Source organism: Rhamphochromis longiceps, linkage group LG20, assembly GCF_057381845.1.
Source record: "Rhamphochromis longiceps isolate RC_006_pf linkage group LG20, R_longiceps_female_GT1.1, whole genome shotgun sequence".
Classification (NCBI taxonomy): domain Eukaryota; kingdom Metazoa; phylum Chordata; class Actinopteri; order Cichliformes; family Cichlidae; genus Rhamphochromis; species Rhamphochromis longiceps.
This window is the reverse complement of record NC_140576.1, coordinates 20,455,479-20,470,830: the sequence shown is the minus strand read 5'-3', so window position 1 is coordinate 20,470,830 and position 15,352 is coordinate 20,455,479. Positions and strand designations below refer to the sequence as shown.

General features: G+C 46.8%; 1 long non-coding RNA gene and 1 pseudogene across 1 annotated transcript; both read left to right on the top strand.

Moving 5' to 3' along the window:
- The first annotated feature begins 397 nt into the window (after positions 1-397).
- On the top strand, positions 398-6,944 carry LOC146645198 (uncharacterized; annotated as a pseudogene).
- Positions 6,945-10,296: 3,352 nt separating this feature from the next.
- Positions 10,297-10,889, top strand: LOC146645197 (uncharacterized). The gene is made up of 3 exons (XR_014909149.1): positions 10,297-10,462; positions 10,557-10,674; positions 10,764-10,889. It is a non-coding gene; the product is annotated as an uncharacterized LOC146645197 (long non-coding RNA).
- Positions 10,890-15,352: the final 4,463 nt, after the last annotated feature.

The following is a 15,352-nucleotide window of genomic DNA, read 5'->3' as shown; positions in this document are numbered from 1 at the left end:
CCTGTTAATAGGGCCGGTAACTAATCAACTAACATTGCATATTATGTTAGCGTGATTTGCCTTATTGCAAAACCTGCTATTACTGTGCATTGCATTTAGATGACCATGACAAGAGAGAGAAAGACAGAGTCTGGCTGGCTCAGATGCTGGCAGTTCTCGCTGCAGTCTACCGGTAGCTTCTCCTTTCACAGAGGCAGGGAAAAGTAAAATGATGCAGGCCAGGATAGATGAATGTCACCGAGTAGTGACTAAGTTTGTGGTAAAAGGCACAGTAGATGCCCCCGAGTTTCGGTAAGTGAATGTGTTTAGTTGTAGGCTAAGTCAGGGAATGTCAAAGTTGCATGTTCTCCTCTTACCAAATGTTTCATCCGTTTCCATTTGTATATTTTTTAGAGAAATGATAAAGACTCTGACCCCTAAGTACAAAGCCCCAAACAGAGACAGTTTAACCAACCACTTGATCCCTGCTTGGTATGCAGTTGAAAAGGCAAATCTGATTTCTGACCTGAAACATGTGTTGAAGGTAGCCATCACTGCAGATGGATGGACAAGTTTTAGTCAAGATCATTACCTCACAGCTGCATTATGTCAGGAATGGCCAGGCTCAAGAAAAAGTCCTCAAAACCAAACCAGTGTACCAGGCATAGACAGGAGCAGCTGTAGCAGAAGAGATTGATGAGATCTTGGAGGAGTATGGTATCAAAGACAAGGTTGTGGCAGCCACTGTTGATAATTAGGGATGGGTATCGTTTAGGTTTTGTCCGATACCGGTGCCAAACCGGTACTTTTGAAACGGTGGTGGTACTTAAATGGTGCTCGAACCTGTGCTTAAAGAATGTAACACACAAACTTTGTCCAAAAATGTCTTATGCTTATATTTTTAGCAGTCTCTTTTTTCTGCAAAATGATAACCAAGTTAGCCTTTTCTGTTGATATAACATACCTGCTTTGGTTGGAACTGGTGCTTAAACAATGGAAAACACAAACTTTGTCCTAAAACCTCTCATGTTTAGCTGTGTTCTTTTGTAAAATGATAACAATGTTAGCCTTTTCTCAAGCTAAGGGCATATATGGTATCACTCTTGGCTGGAAGCAGTGCTTAAACAATGGAAAAAACACAAACATTGTCCACAAACCTCTCATGTTTAGTTGTTTTCCATTTTTTCTTTGGTCATTTTAGCCTTTTTGGCCAGGGCAAAGGGAGTATCTGCTATCAAGAAGACAGCCACATGTAACTACGACAGTGTTTGCTAGTTCACCTTATGTGTATTAATTTAATAACGTGGTTAGCCTACTCACCGTAATTTACACACGAAGCTACTCACCCAGAGAAGAACGGCTGCTGCTGCCATCATCATCCGTCATCATTTCTGCTACACTGGCAGGGCAAGGGCCAGGACTCTCCTCTTCGGGTTCTTGGGGGATGTTGCTAACTCCAAGTCCGATAACAGGCACCACACCCGCAGTAGATGTGCTCGGTGTGAGGTCTTGCAGCAAGTTATCAAATACGGTGCATTTCTCAGCTTTTAAAAAATCGGTATGCGTTGCCAGGTGTTTTATCAGATTCGAGGTGTTACTTCTTTTGCACAATATTACCTTAAAGCACTTGCTGCAGGCTGCTGAGTTTGCATATTTTGCTGTGAAGTATAGCCAGACTTTTGACCGCTTCGCCTTGGGCATTTTTAATCTGTAGCTCTGCTCTAAAAGAACGTACACCTGGGTCGGCCTACTGTCCTTGGAAAGGTAAAATGATTGGCTAGAATCCAATGTGTATGACATGTCAGGAAAAAAAAACACTGAAATAAAGCACCGAAATGTGCACTGCTTTTCGGTATGGTTACTACCATTTATGTCAGAACCAGTGCCATAATGGCACCGGATATCAGTACCCATCCCTATTGATAATGCGGCCAACATGGATGTAGCTGTCAAAAAGCTACAAATTCTCAAGTTTCCATGCTTTGCACACACCCTGAACCTTTGAGCTCAGAAGCTCTACAACTGTCTTGCCATTTCCAACTGGGCGGCAAGAAGTCGCTCTGTGATTGTATGGATGAACAACATGGCAAAAGTGGTCCTGAAGGAGAAGCAAGAGTTGCTCAGTAAGCATAGTAAATAGTTTGTTCAGATTGTGTATATGTAAATCATTAGATCATGATCAAAGTAAATGTATAAACTAAGATAAGGAATATTACATTAGCATTTAAGTTGTGAATGCAATACTCCCCAGAGCTGCCCAAGCATATGCTGCTCCTAGATGTAAAGACCAGATGGACCTCTCTGTATTTGATGATGGAGAGATTCTAGCAGCAGTTTCCTGCCATCCAGGCTCCAGCCATCGATCCACAGATAAGAAAGTCAATGGAAAAGGAAAGCTGAGTAGTACTGAAAAATAATGGGTATATGGCTTAACTTGTACTCAGGTTCGGCAATGACGACTTAAGAAAAGTAGAGGAGTTTGTGGTACTCATGCAGAAGCACTACACCTCCACACTAGCAGTTTCCAGCGACAAAAGTCAGACCTGTGGTGAGATTTTGCCCATCCTGCAAAAGCTACAGCAACACTACACCGTACAAGAAGATGACTTTGCCTTCACAAGGAGCATAAAGGAGAACATTTGGAAAGATCTTTCCAAACGATACTAGGATTCATTTATCATAAATAAAATGACAGTTATAAATACTTAAGGATAGTCATGATGTCACATTTTCCTCCCTTTTAAAATTTAAGGACACTGATATCCAGAGATTCATGGAGGAGGCCACTGTCTTGGACCTCCGATTTACAGTGGGGCAAAAAAGTATTTAGTCAGCCACCGATTGTGCAAGTTCCCCCACTTAAAATGATGACAGAGGTCAGTAATTTGCACCAGAGGTACACGTCAACTGTGAGAGACAGAATGTGAAAAAGAAATCCATTAATTCACATGGTAGGATTTGTAAAGAATTTATTCGTAAATTAGGGTGGAAAATAAGTATTTGATCACCTCAAACAAGGAAAGTCTCTGGCTCTCACAGACCTGTAACGTCTTCTGTAAGAAGCTTTTCTGTCCCCCACTCGTTACCTGTATGAATGGCACCTGTTTGAACTCATCATCTGCATAAAAGACACCCGTCCACAGCCTCAAACAGTCAGACTCCAAACTCCGCCATGGCCAAGACCAAAGAGCTTTCGAAGGACACCAGGAAAAGTATTGTAGACCTGCACCAGACTGGGAAGAGTGAATCTACAATAGGCAAGCAGCTTGGTGTGAAAAAATCAACTGTGGGAGCAATCATCAGAAAATGGAAGACATACAAGACCACTGATAATCTCCCTCGATCTGGGGCTCCACGCAAGATCTCATCCCGTGGGGTCAAAATGATCATGAGAACGGTGAGCAAAGATCCCAGAACCACACGGGGGGACCTGGTGAATGACCTGCAGAGAGCTGGGACCAAAGTAACAAAGGTCACCATCAGTAACACACTGCAACGGCAGGGAATCAAATCCCGCAGTGCCAGACGTGTTCCGCTGCTGAAGCCAGTGCATGTCCAGGCCCGTCTGAAGTTTGCCAGAGAGCACATGGATGATACAGCAGAGGATTGGGAGAATGTCATGTGGTCAGATGAAACCAAAGTAGAACTTTTTGGTATAAACTCAACTCATCGTGTTTGGAGGAAGAAGAATACTGAGTTGCATCCCAAGAACACCATACCTACTGTGAAGCATGGGGGTGGAAACATCATGCTATGGGGCTGTTTTTCTGCCAAGGGGACAGGACGACTGATCCGTGTTAAGGACAGAATGAATGGGGCCATGTATCGTGAGATTTTGAGCCAAAACCTCCTTCCATCAGTGAGAACTTTGAAGATGAAACGAGGCTGGGTCTTCCAACATGACAATGATCCAAAACACACCGCCCGGGCAACAAAGGAGTGGCTCCGTAAGAAGCATTTGAAAGTCCTGGAGTGGCCTAGCCAGTCTCCAGACCTCAACCCCATAGAAAATCTGTGGCGGGAGTTGAAAGTCCGTGTTGCTCGGCGACAGCCCCAAAACATCACTGCTCTCGAGAAGATCTGCATGGAGGAATGGGCCAAAATACCAGCTACTGTGTGTGCAAACCTGGTAAAGACCTATAGTAAACGTTTGACCTCTGTTATTGCCAACAAAGGTTATGTTACAAAGTATTGAGTTGTGTTAGGGAAAATATTCTAAAACACTTCTTCGGTAAAGACTCAGAGAAGAGAAACACACAGAACTTCTTGCTAGCAAGGGCAGTCTCAATGACTCGCGCTGAGCACTGCCCCTGGTCTTTATTTTATACTCCATTGAACGTGTGTGTGTGTGTGTGTGTGTGTGTGTCCTGCTGATCAAAGGGTCATAAAAGGTACATCCTTGGTCAGGAGAAGGGTGAAGAAGTCCAGCAGTTAAAGCACTTAGACTAAAACAAACGTAACTACGTTAATCCTGCCATAAAACAATAAAACCAGGTACAAGCTCTCTCGTTCTCCCAGGACGTGGGGGTGCATTCCTGAGGTGCACGCCAAGCCTGCAGCCTGCTAGAGATCACACACAATTGATTATATGCCTCTAAGTATACATGGTTGAATATTTCCTAATACAAATAACTACATGCAGTATTCTACCATATGCAAACTTATATCACTAAAAGATTATACTGACTACTAAATACAATTTTCCATAGACAAGTTGTATTTTTGTTATTGACCAAATACTTATTTTCCACCCTGATTTACGAATAAATTCCTTACAAATCCTACCATGTGGATTCATGGATTTTTTTTTCACATTCTGTCTCTCACAGTTGAAGTGTACCTCTGGTGCAAATTACTGACCTCTGTCATCATTTTAAGTGGGGGAACTTGCACAATCGGTGGCTGACTAAATACTTTTTTGCCCCACTGTAAATTCAAAGTGGATAAGGATGAAGTCTGGGACAGGAGATGAGGTATTTCAATATGACAGTTCATTTTTCATTGTAGCACATTTCCATTGCGAGAGTGATACCTTTCATCTATGGATCCGTGGTACTTTGATTTGTTTGTTTATTTGTCACTTTCTACTCAAGCACCTAGAGCAAGGAGTCACACAGGGAGAGTTGCTCGAAGATGAAGATGAGGATGAAGAAGACTATGTAAGTTTAGTTCATTGTGATAATAATTTAAATGTCATGGATTTTTCATTTTTTGCTTCATTTTTTATTATGTCCATTTAATTTCAGGCGCTACCAGTAAAGCAAAAAAACAAAACAAAAAAAAACGGCCTTGGAAGAACTCTTTGAAGAGGAGGACAACGAGCTGCAGTCATTCCAACAATGGCAGCCCGTTCTTTCCCTGGCCCAGAGAGTGGATCAGGAAATCCAGCAGTATAGAAGCCTAACCCCCATCCCCTGCAAGGATAACGCTGTTAGGAGGTGGTGGGTAGGTGTATTGTTGTTGTTTGGGTTTTGTTTTCCTTTTGGTTGTAGGTAGGCAAGGCGGGGCTTGATGGCATTCCAGCACACCTGCGACGCATCGGACGTCATCAGTGAGCAATTTTAGGGAGCAGAGTCACGGACGTCTGGTGTCGGAGTATTGTCGCTGTCACAAGTGGTAACGAGTCAGCACAGGCTGCATCTGTTGATTTTACGCTGTGGAGCTGTATGTTTTAAAGGATCCACATTTCACCTGCTTCTCTTTGTCTTAGCCTGTTCCATCGCCTGCCCGCCTACCTAGGATTTTGTGTTGGCTATTGTGGATCCGCGACGGAGTGCTACGTACCATCAGGCGGCGATCACCGCAGCGGCTGTGGTTTGGGTGGTCAAGTAAGCTCTCCAACTCTCTCCGTCCACTTGTGTTTAACGTTCGGCTATCAATGGTACGCCATAAGCTCTGTTTTGTTCCCTGTTGTCAGGTAGCTCCGGTGCGTCTGCTGCCTACCTGCATACTTCGGCTCCGTCTCATCTCCTCGGTGTTTATCTCCTGGCACATTTTTATCCATCACTGTATATAGCCCCTTCCCTTGTAAATATTCCCCCACTCGTGTATATATAAAGCTTGCATCACAAACTATTTTGCGTCCGTGTGTGTTTCTGCCACGTAATCCATCTATGTAATCCAGCAGACCTAACAGAATACTCCGACCATTTTGATGGATTCGGCAGAACACACAGGTCCCGCGTCCGGCGATTTACTCCAGAAACACGAGGAGTCTTTGTCAAGCTTGTCTCGGCAGTTGGCGGCGTCCGAGCAATGGGCGGGCTGGGTTAATGAGACCCTGTCGGCCATTCAAGAGACTTTGGCTCAGTTAGTTCCTCCTACTGTTCCCGCTGTTCCTGCCCCCCCGCCCGTACCGTCTGCCTCACGGGGTGTGGGCTCTGTTCGTGACCCCGCTCCCCCGGCTCTGGTGCCTTTTACGGGAGAGTTGGGCCGTTGCGGGGGTTTTTTGATTCAGGTTTCTCTGCTTTTTCAGCGGTATCCCCAAGCGTTTTCCGATGATGCTTTTAAGATTTCTCATGTTATCGGTGCCCTTCGTGATCGTGCTTTGGACTGGGCCGAGTTTTATCTCGCTCTGCATCCCGTGGAGACTGTCACGTATGAGCAGTTTGTTTGGGATTTTAAGGCTGTTTTTCATCACCCCCTGCGCTCGGATGAGGCCGCGCGGCAACTGCACGGCCTCCGCCAAGGGGGCCGGTCGGTGGCGGAGTTTTCTATTGATTCTATTGGTTAAGGCCGCGGAGACGGGGTGGGGTGATGACGCGTTGCGCGGGGCTTTTGTCATCGGATTGACCGATCGCATGAAGGATGAGCTCGCCACTCGTGACGAACCGGAGAGTTTCGAGGCTCTAGTTAATCTGGCTATTCGTATCGGTAATCGCCTTCGCGAGCGTGAGAGGGAGAGTGTCCCGTCCCCCTCCTCCCGGTCCGGCCCGCGCATGGTCTCCTCCGGCGCCCGCCGCTGAGGAGCCTATGCAGTTGGGTCGTACACGGCTGACGCTGGAGGAGCGTCGGAGGCGGTTTGAGGGACGGTTGTGTTTGTATTGTGGCCAGCCGGGCCATTTTGTGTCCACCTGCCCGTTGCGGGCACTTTTGGATTCTGGCGCTGAGCAGAATTTTATTGACGGCGGTCTCACGCGGCGTCTCGGTATTGAGACGAAACCCCTGCAGGTTCCCGTCTCCGTTGTGGCTCTCACCGGTCAGTTACTGCCCTCCGTCGCTCATGAGACTGAACCGGTTTCGTTGATTCTTTCTGGTAATCATCGTGAGGTTCTTCGTTTCTTTGTTTTTTCCTCCCCGGAGTCTGCCATCGTTTTAGGTTACCTGTGGTTCGAGCGTCATAATCCTCATATCAATTGGTCCTCCCGTCGCATTGAGAGTTGGAGTAGCCACTGCTTGTCTCACTGTTTACAGTCTGCTCTTCCGCCTTCGCCTGTCTGCTCGTCTAAGCTGGCACCCGAGGAGGTGGATCTTTCGTCTGTACCTGAACAATATCATGATCTGGGGGCGGTTTTCAGTAAACGCTGTGCGCTCTCGCTTCCCCCCCATCATCCTTATGATTGTGGCATTGAACTGTTACCTGGAGCTCCTTTGCCCACCAGCCGGCTGTATAACCTCTCTGGTCCGGAGAAGGCAGCCATGGAGAGGTATATTACGGAGTCACTGGAGGCGGGCCTGATTCGTCCATCGTCTTCGCCGTTGGCGGCGGGTTTTTTCTTTGTGGATAAGAAAGATGGATCTCTCCGACCCTGCATTGATTTTCGGGGTCTTAATGACATTACTGTGAAGAACAAATATCCTCTTCCCCTGATCTCTTCTGCTTTTGAACCTTTACAGGACGCGGTCATTTTTACGAAGCTGGACCTTCGCAATGCGTACCATCTGGTGCGCATGCGCCAGGGAGATGAATGGAAGACGGCCTTTAACACTCACCGTGGACATTACGAATATCTGGTGATGCCTTTTGGCCTGACAAATGCGCCGGCAGTGTTTCAAGCGTTGATTAATGATGTGCTTCGGGACTTTTTGAGTCGGTGTGTGTTCGTTTATTTGGATGACATCCTTGTTTTTTCGCGGTCTTTTGAGGACCATGTTCAGCAGGTGCGCAGCGTTTTGCAGCACCTTCTGGAAAACAAACTTTTTGTGAAAGCGGAGAGGTGTCAGTTTCATGCTCATTCTGTGTCGTTCCTGGGCTATGTCCTTGCTAAGGGGCGGGTGGGGCCTGATCCTGGCAAAATCAGAGCGATTGCTGATTGGCCGACTCCTTCCTCGCGCAAACACCTGCAGAGGTTTTTGGGGTTTGCTAATTTTTATCGCCGATTTATTAAGAACTTCAGTCAGATCACCCTTCCGCTCACCCGGCTTACGTCCCCGGCTCGAGTTTTCAGTTGGTCTCCTGAGGCCGAGCAGGCGTTTGCTCGGTTGAAGGAGTTGTTTTGTTCCGCGCCCATTCTCGCCCACCCGGATGGTGCCAGACAGTTTGTGGTGGAGGTGGATGCTTCTGATGTGGGTGCGGGGGCGGTGTTGTCGCCGTCTCCATCCGTGCGCGTTTTTTTTCGCGGCGGTTTTCTCCAGCTGAGCGGAACTATGACGTGGGTAATCGGGAGCTGCTGGCGGTTAAGCTGGCTTTGGAGGAGTGGCGTCACTGGTTGGAGGGGGCGGAACAGCCGTTTGTGGTTTGGACGGACCATAAGAATCTCTCTTACATTCGGAGTGCGAAGCGGCTTAACTCCAGGCAGGCCCGGTGGCAGCTGTTTTTTAGCCGGTTCCATTTTACGGTCTCGTTTCGCCCGGGTTCTCGCAATGTTAAGCCGGACGCCTTGTCCCGTCAGTTTCCCCCCCGCGTCTGAGTCTATGGGGGTGGTTCCGATCATCCCCTCGTCTTGCGTGGTGGGGGCCGTGACATGGGAGATCGAGAGCCTGGTGCGCCAGGCGCAGCGGCAGGATCCGGACCCGGGTTCGGGCTCGACTGTTTGTTCCGGCGGCCGTGCGCGCGCGTGTTTTGCACTGGGTGCACGCGTCTCATTTTGCTTGTCATCCTGGCGTGCGTCGTACGGTTTCCCTGCTGCGGCACTTCTTTTGGTGGCCCGCTTTGGCGAGTGATGCCCGCGAGTATGTGCTGGCCTGTGACACTTGTGCGCGCAATAAGAGCCGTCACCTGGCCCCTCCCAGGTTGCTGCATCCCCTGCCTGTCCCTGGTCGACCTTGGTCGCATATTGCAGTTGACTTTGTTACCGGGTTGCCGCGTTCCGCTGGTCACTCGGTGATCCTCACCATTGTGGACAGGTTCTCCAAGGCGGCGCATTTTGTCCCTTTGTCTAGACTTCCTTCTGCCCTGGAAACTGCTCGCGTGCTCGTGGATCACGTTTTTCGGTTACATGGAATTCCTTTGGACATTGTGTCGGACAGGGGGCCTCAGTTTGTTTCTCGGATGTGGAAGGCTTTTTGTACTGCTTTGGGGGTGGGGGTGAGCCTTTCCTCGGGCTATCACCCACAGTCTAATGGACAGACTGAAAGGGCCAATCAGCAGCTGGAGTCCGCCTTGCGCTGTGTGGCCTCCTCTGACCCCGCTTCCTGGAGTGGTCATCTTGCTTGGATTGAGTATGCTTATAACTCTCTCACCTCGGCAGCTACTGGGTTTTCTCCGTTTGAGGTCTGTTTGGGATATCAGCCGCCGTTGTTTCCTTCTCAGGAGGCGGAGATTGCGGTTCCGGCCGTGCGGGATCATCTACGTCGCAGTCGGAGGATTTGGCGCCGGACTAAGGCGGCGCTGCTCCGGACAGTGTCTCAGACTCGCCGGGCTGCTGATCGGAGGAGAACGCCTGCGCCTCAATTCACCGTGGGCCAACAGGTTTGGCTGTCCTCTGCAAATGTTCCTTTGAAGTGCGTGGCCAGGAAGCTTGCCCCTCGCTTCCTGGGTCCTTTCACCATCCAACGCATCATCAATCCTGTTTCTGTGAGGCTGCAACTACCGGCCTCCATGAGGATTCATCCTACGTTCCATGTTTCTCAACTGCAGCCAGTCTCTCGCAGCCCGCTGTGCCCACCCGTGGAACCTCCTCCGCCCGCCCGGGTGGTGGACGGGGGTCCTGTCTATTCGGTCCGGCGGCTGCTGGATGTGCGCCGTCGTGGCCGAGGTTTCCAGTTCCTGGTGGACTGGGAGGGGTATGGCCCGGAGGAGCGCTCCTGGGTCTCTAGGGCCTTCATTGTGGACCTGGCGCTTATTGTGGATTTTTACAGGAGGCATCCTGACAAGCCTGGAGGACCGCCGGGTGGCGTTCCTTGAGGGGGGGATACTGTTAGGAGGTGGTGGGTAGGTGTATTGTTGTTGTTTGGGTTTTGTTTTCCTTTTGGTTGTAGGTAGGCGAGGCGGGGCTTGATGGCATTCCAGCACACCTGCGACGCATCGGACGTCATCAGTGAGCAATTTTAGGGAGCAGAGTCACGGACGTCTGGTGTCGGAGTATTGTCGCTGTCACAAGTGGTAATGAGTCAGCACAGGCTGCATCTGTTGATTTTACGCTGTGGAGCTGTATGTTTTAAAGGATCCACGTTTCACCTGCTTCTCTTTGTCTTAGCCTGTTCCATCGCCTGCCCGCCTACCTAGGATTTTGTGTTGGCTATTGTGGATCCGCGACGGAGTGCTACGTACCATCAGGCGGCGATCACCGCAGCGGCTGTGGTTTGGGTGGTCAAGTAAGCTCTCCAACTCTCTCCGTCCACTTGTGTTTAACGTTCGGCTATCAACGGTACGCCATAAGCTGTGTTTTGTTCCCTGTTGTCAGGTAGCTCCGGTGCATCTGCTGCCTACCTGCATACTTCAGCTCCGTCTCATCTCCTCGGTGTTTATCTCCTGGCACATTTTTATCCATCACTGTATATAGCCCCTTCCCTTGTAAATATTCCCCCACTCGTGTATATATAAAGCTTGCATCACAAACTATTTTGCGTCCGTGTGTGTTTCTGCCACGTAATCCATCTGTGTAATCCAGCAGACCTAACAAACGCCACCCTATGGTGGTGGAGCAAGAGAGAGACTCTGCCCCTGCTGTCAGCACTGGCTGAAAGGTTTCTGTGTGTGCAGGCATCCTCCACCCCGTCTGAGAGGGTGTTCTCCACAGCTGGAGAGTCCAGAAAGATCACATAGCCTTCCTGACAAAGCAGATATGCTTATATTTCTGCAAAAGAATCTTTAATTCTCCATAGTTGATGAATTGCACAGTGCGCAGTTCCATTGGACTTGAGCTGATTGTATTTTTTGCTGGCTGGTATAGTTTTATTTTTGAGTGTTTAGCTCATATATACTTTTAAAAATGAGAGTGTAAATGTTACTGGACATTCTTGTATAACAGCCACAGAATAATTTATGTTATACTTTGTTATTGCTACAGAAGAATAATTATTTTACTATTATTTTACATTTACAACTTTTTTTCTGGGGACCTCGTGGCACCCCATCGAGGAGCCATAGGCTGTGGACCTCTTAAGATCTCACTGTTGGGTTTGTAAGGTCATGTTACTCATAAATTTCTATCTTGTTCAAAGATAAGATATAAAACAAAATTCCAAGCTAATCGACCTGTGTGTTCTCCTTTTTTAAAAATAAGAATCGATAAAGAATCAAATTGTTAAACAGAATGGAAAATGGAATCGGAATCATGAAAATCTTATCAATTCCCATCCCTACTTGTGGCCATAGCTCAATGCAGCAGCTTCGGCAATGGAAGTGCTGAACATGGTCTATTTGGACTCAGTGTCCAAAGTCTCCCTCAGAATGCTGTTGAAGCTCTGCCGGAGGTGTGAGTTAAAGATCTTGTGGACCAGGGCCTCTGCCAGGTGTTCTTAGTGCATCCTTAATATAATTAATAACTTACCACCAGGTGGTGATCAGTTGGGGGCAAGGAATGCTGTTTGTATAGTCACTCATTAAGACCATGTTGAACACTAATTAAACGCTAACTGTTAATTCTCTCCTCCCTGTCAGCATTGTAGTTGTAAGAGCAGTACCAAAGCTTTGGTTTCCTTCTCCTGCAGTACAGTGTCATTTCACTGAGACCCAACATTTTAGGACATATTTCTTGCATATTTCATTATGGCAGAATGCACAAGCACATACATTGTTGTTGCTATCATGGTGCTTTCTGTCTGGTTTGCCCTTTTGTATAACTACTCAATTTGCATTTAAATTTAGATTTTATTGAATAAAAAAAACAAAAAAACAAAAACATCATCATGCCATGCTTTCACTTTCAGAAACATTATTCATCAATAACTATAGAATGCCAGCATCACTTTTTGTTTTATTGCTTTATCTTGCTTGTTCTCTCATGACCTGGGTGGCCAAGACAGGGAAGAGGACACAGGAAAGAGGATGCAGACACCACACTGAGCCTCGTAGGCACAGTGAACACAAGATTTTATTTTGGCATGCGAGGGTGACACACAGGGATTAATTGTAAAACACTAAACATGAACTAAAGGTGAGAGGAAAGAAACCTAACCTCTGGAGTTGGTCAAACTGAAATACTTGCGCAATACTACAAACCTAAGAAACTGAGAATTAACTCATTCTATGGCAGGCAAGAAACTCAGAGTTATTAGATACAACACTAGTGAATTACTATGGGACACTATGAACAAAAACAGAAATATGAAGCACTAACTATACTAGAAGAATCTCAGCAATTCACTAAACAGTCACAAAACATGAAACAAGAGTCACACTACAAGTGCGGTAAGAGAGCCCACAGGAAAAAGTCTGTTTAGCTGGCTGGAGAGGCAGCCAGGGAACCCGACACTGGGTATTTTCCAGAACAGGCACCCTAAGTTGCAGGGCAGGTGGAGGATTACGGAGCTACGCTCACAAAGTCATTTTACAGGTGGAGGCGAGGCTTGGGGGAAGTAAGGTCTGTGTGATGCTAAACCAGTCCAGATTAACTAACTGTGGAAAACTGGACAGGGAGGCAGACAGGTGAGTAAATGCCGGAAACAGCGAGCAGACCAGCAGCTGCGTGTAGGGAAGGTAAATGACAGCGGGATCCATCCGTGAGGCTGATATGAATAGAAAGACAAGATTAGCTCAAAAACTACTATGACGATAAGTATTTAACTGTGGCTTTCAGTAACAAGGGTTAGCTGACGTTCCGGCAAGGAATGTTTGTGAGTCTTAAAAGTCTGTCTGCTGATTACTCACAGGTGGAGCAAAGACAGGAGGTGTGGCAACTCTGCCCAGTGGTGGACTCACTGGCACGGTGGAAAACCCAGCACTCACCTGGACTAGGACATGTTCAATGTGTACAACCTCTGTTATATTTATAGAAACCCTAATCGTGCATGGATATATGTGTAAAAAAAAGTGAATGAATTTCCATTAGCTGCTCATCACTGTGTTTGATGTGGAGTTCCGGGAAGAGAAGAACATGCTCCACTCTGAGCTTCTGCAAGGCGCCAAGAACTTTTTGAATTTTCTTCACCTCTGAAGACTAGTCAAGGGAGATGAGGACCCTGTTACCTTTGTAGGTGAGTTGCTGGGTTTTTGACAGATGCAGTATTAATTCCCTATTTAGCGTGAACTAGTAAGGACCCAAGACGAGTGGTGAAGTTCATTTTATTATGTCTTTCACAAGTGTTATTGTTGATTTCCCCTGGTAGCTTTGCCAGATCCTACGCCGCACTCCTCGTGACCGGTGGACTTCCTTATTGCAACTGACTCTGGTTTTCTCATCATCCTCGTTCTTCTCAATCTGAATGTGACCTTTAATACAATTTCTCACTCTATCCTCTTTGTATCCTGTAGACTTGTATCCATTGGCATTAGTCATAACCAGTGTTAGGACTAACGCATTATTAAGTAACGCGTTACAGTAACTACGTTATTATTGTGGTAACGAGCATGGTAACTAGTTATTATGCCAAAACCAGGAACGCGTTACTCGTTACTGGGATTTAAATAGGCTCATTATTCGTTACTTCGTGTGGTGGCTATCGCGGAGTTTCCACAGATTCAATAACATTAGCAAGTGGTGGAGGCCAGCAGGTGGATGAAGGAAAAGGGAGGCAGGAGGAGCAGAGACCCGAAGCGGCCGCCAGTCCGAGTATCAGGTGAACTGAACTTCAGGTAAGAAGTTATGACCTGCAGTCTGAGTCAGATATAAACAAAGTTTAGGTGGAGTTTATTATCGTTGTGCTGACTTTTTCGTACTGCGTACTAGCTAGCATGACGGAGTTTCTATACAGCTGGGTGGGTGCTATGTTACTGATGTTGAACTTTATTTTGTTCATATGGTTAATTATTAGATTTGCCAACTGTCCCGTAAAAAACAGAATCGTCTTGCATTCAGAGAAAATATTACGCGTTTCGTATTGAGGCGAAAAGGAACATTTTGTCCCGTACTTCAGCTACAATGAAAAAGAGACAAAGCTGGAGTTATTCTGTGTTTATGCTGCACAGCTGCCTCTTCTTCTCTCATCCTCTCCCCTCCCTCTCCTGTTTCTACTTCAATCATGAAACTGATCAGTGATCAGCTGATTGGCTTTTCTCTCTTGTTTATTAATCGCCCACTTTGTGCCAGAAAGAGGAAACCAGCGGATGTCGCGCTAACGTTTAAGCTTGATCAGCTGATGTTAGAATTTATTTAATATTACTTTCTAGTATCAGCTGATGTTTGTTGAACAGGTGATGGAGAAACAGGTTTACCTTTTAGGTGACATGAATGAGTTGAAGGGAAGTTATGAACTGTTTCTGAGAGACAAATAACACCAGGATCCTTTTCTAAGTAGCCAACAGCTTGTAACTGTGCAGGGGCGGGTCTAGCAAAGTTTTGTCAGGGGCCCAGGTGGGGCATTAACAGGGAGAGGGGGGCACAAAGAAATACTTTTCTTTCTTATTCTCATTTAAAATGTCTAGCTTTTAAAAAAATAATTATCTGAGTCTTACAACAAACAATTGATTGATTGATACATATATACCATCAGAACAGTGTACATCACTGTCACAACAGTGTTTGTTTTCATTCAAAGTCTGTATGATTTTTCCTATAATGGTGGGCCGGTCTCTAGTCAAATTCCCCGGGACGATTTTTTTTTTGTCCCAGTCCAGCCCTGTATGCAGTTCATCTGCAGTCTGGTGTTACCTACTGAAGGAAATTGCCGTCCCGGGTTCCCTCCGTGGCGTGAGCGATAAGCAGAGTTTTTCCCTTTCCTTATAAGATTCCTAATTATTCAAAGTAACACTCAGGTATGCCGTTCAGCGGGTTAGTTACAGCGCCGGGAGCAGTTAGGAGAACAAAGTGACACATAGACTGTTTCAGCTTGCTCTCCCACAATCAACTCAAGGTTTATTAAGTACACAACAGCTTATATAGAGGAAAAAGGT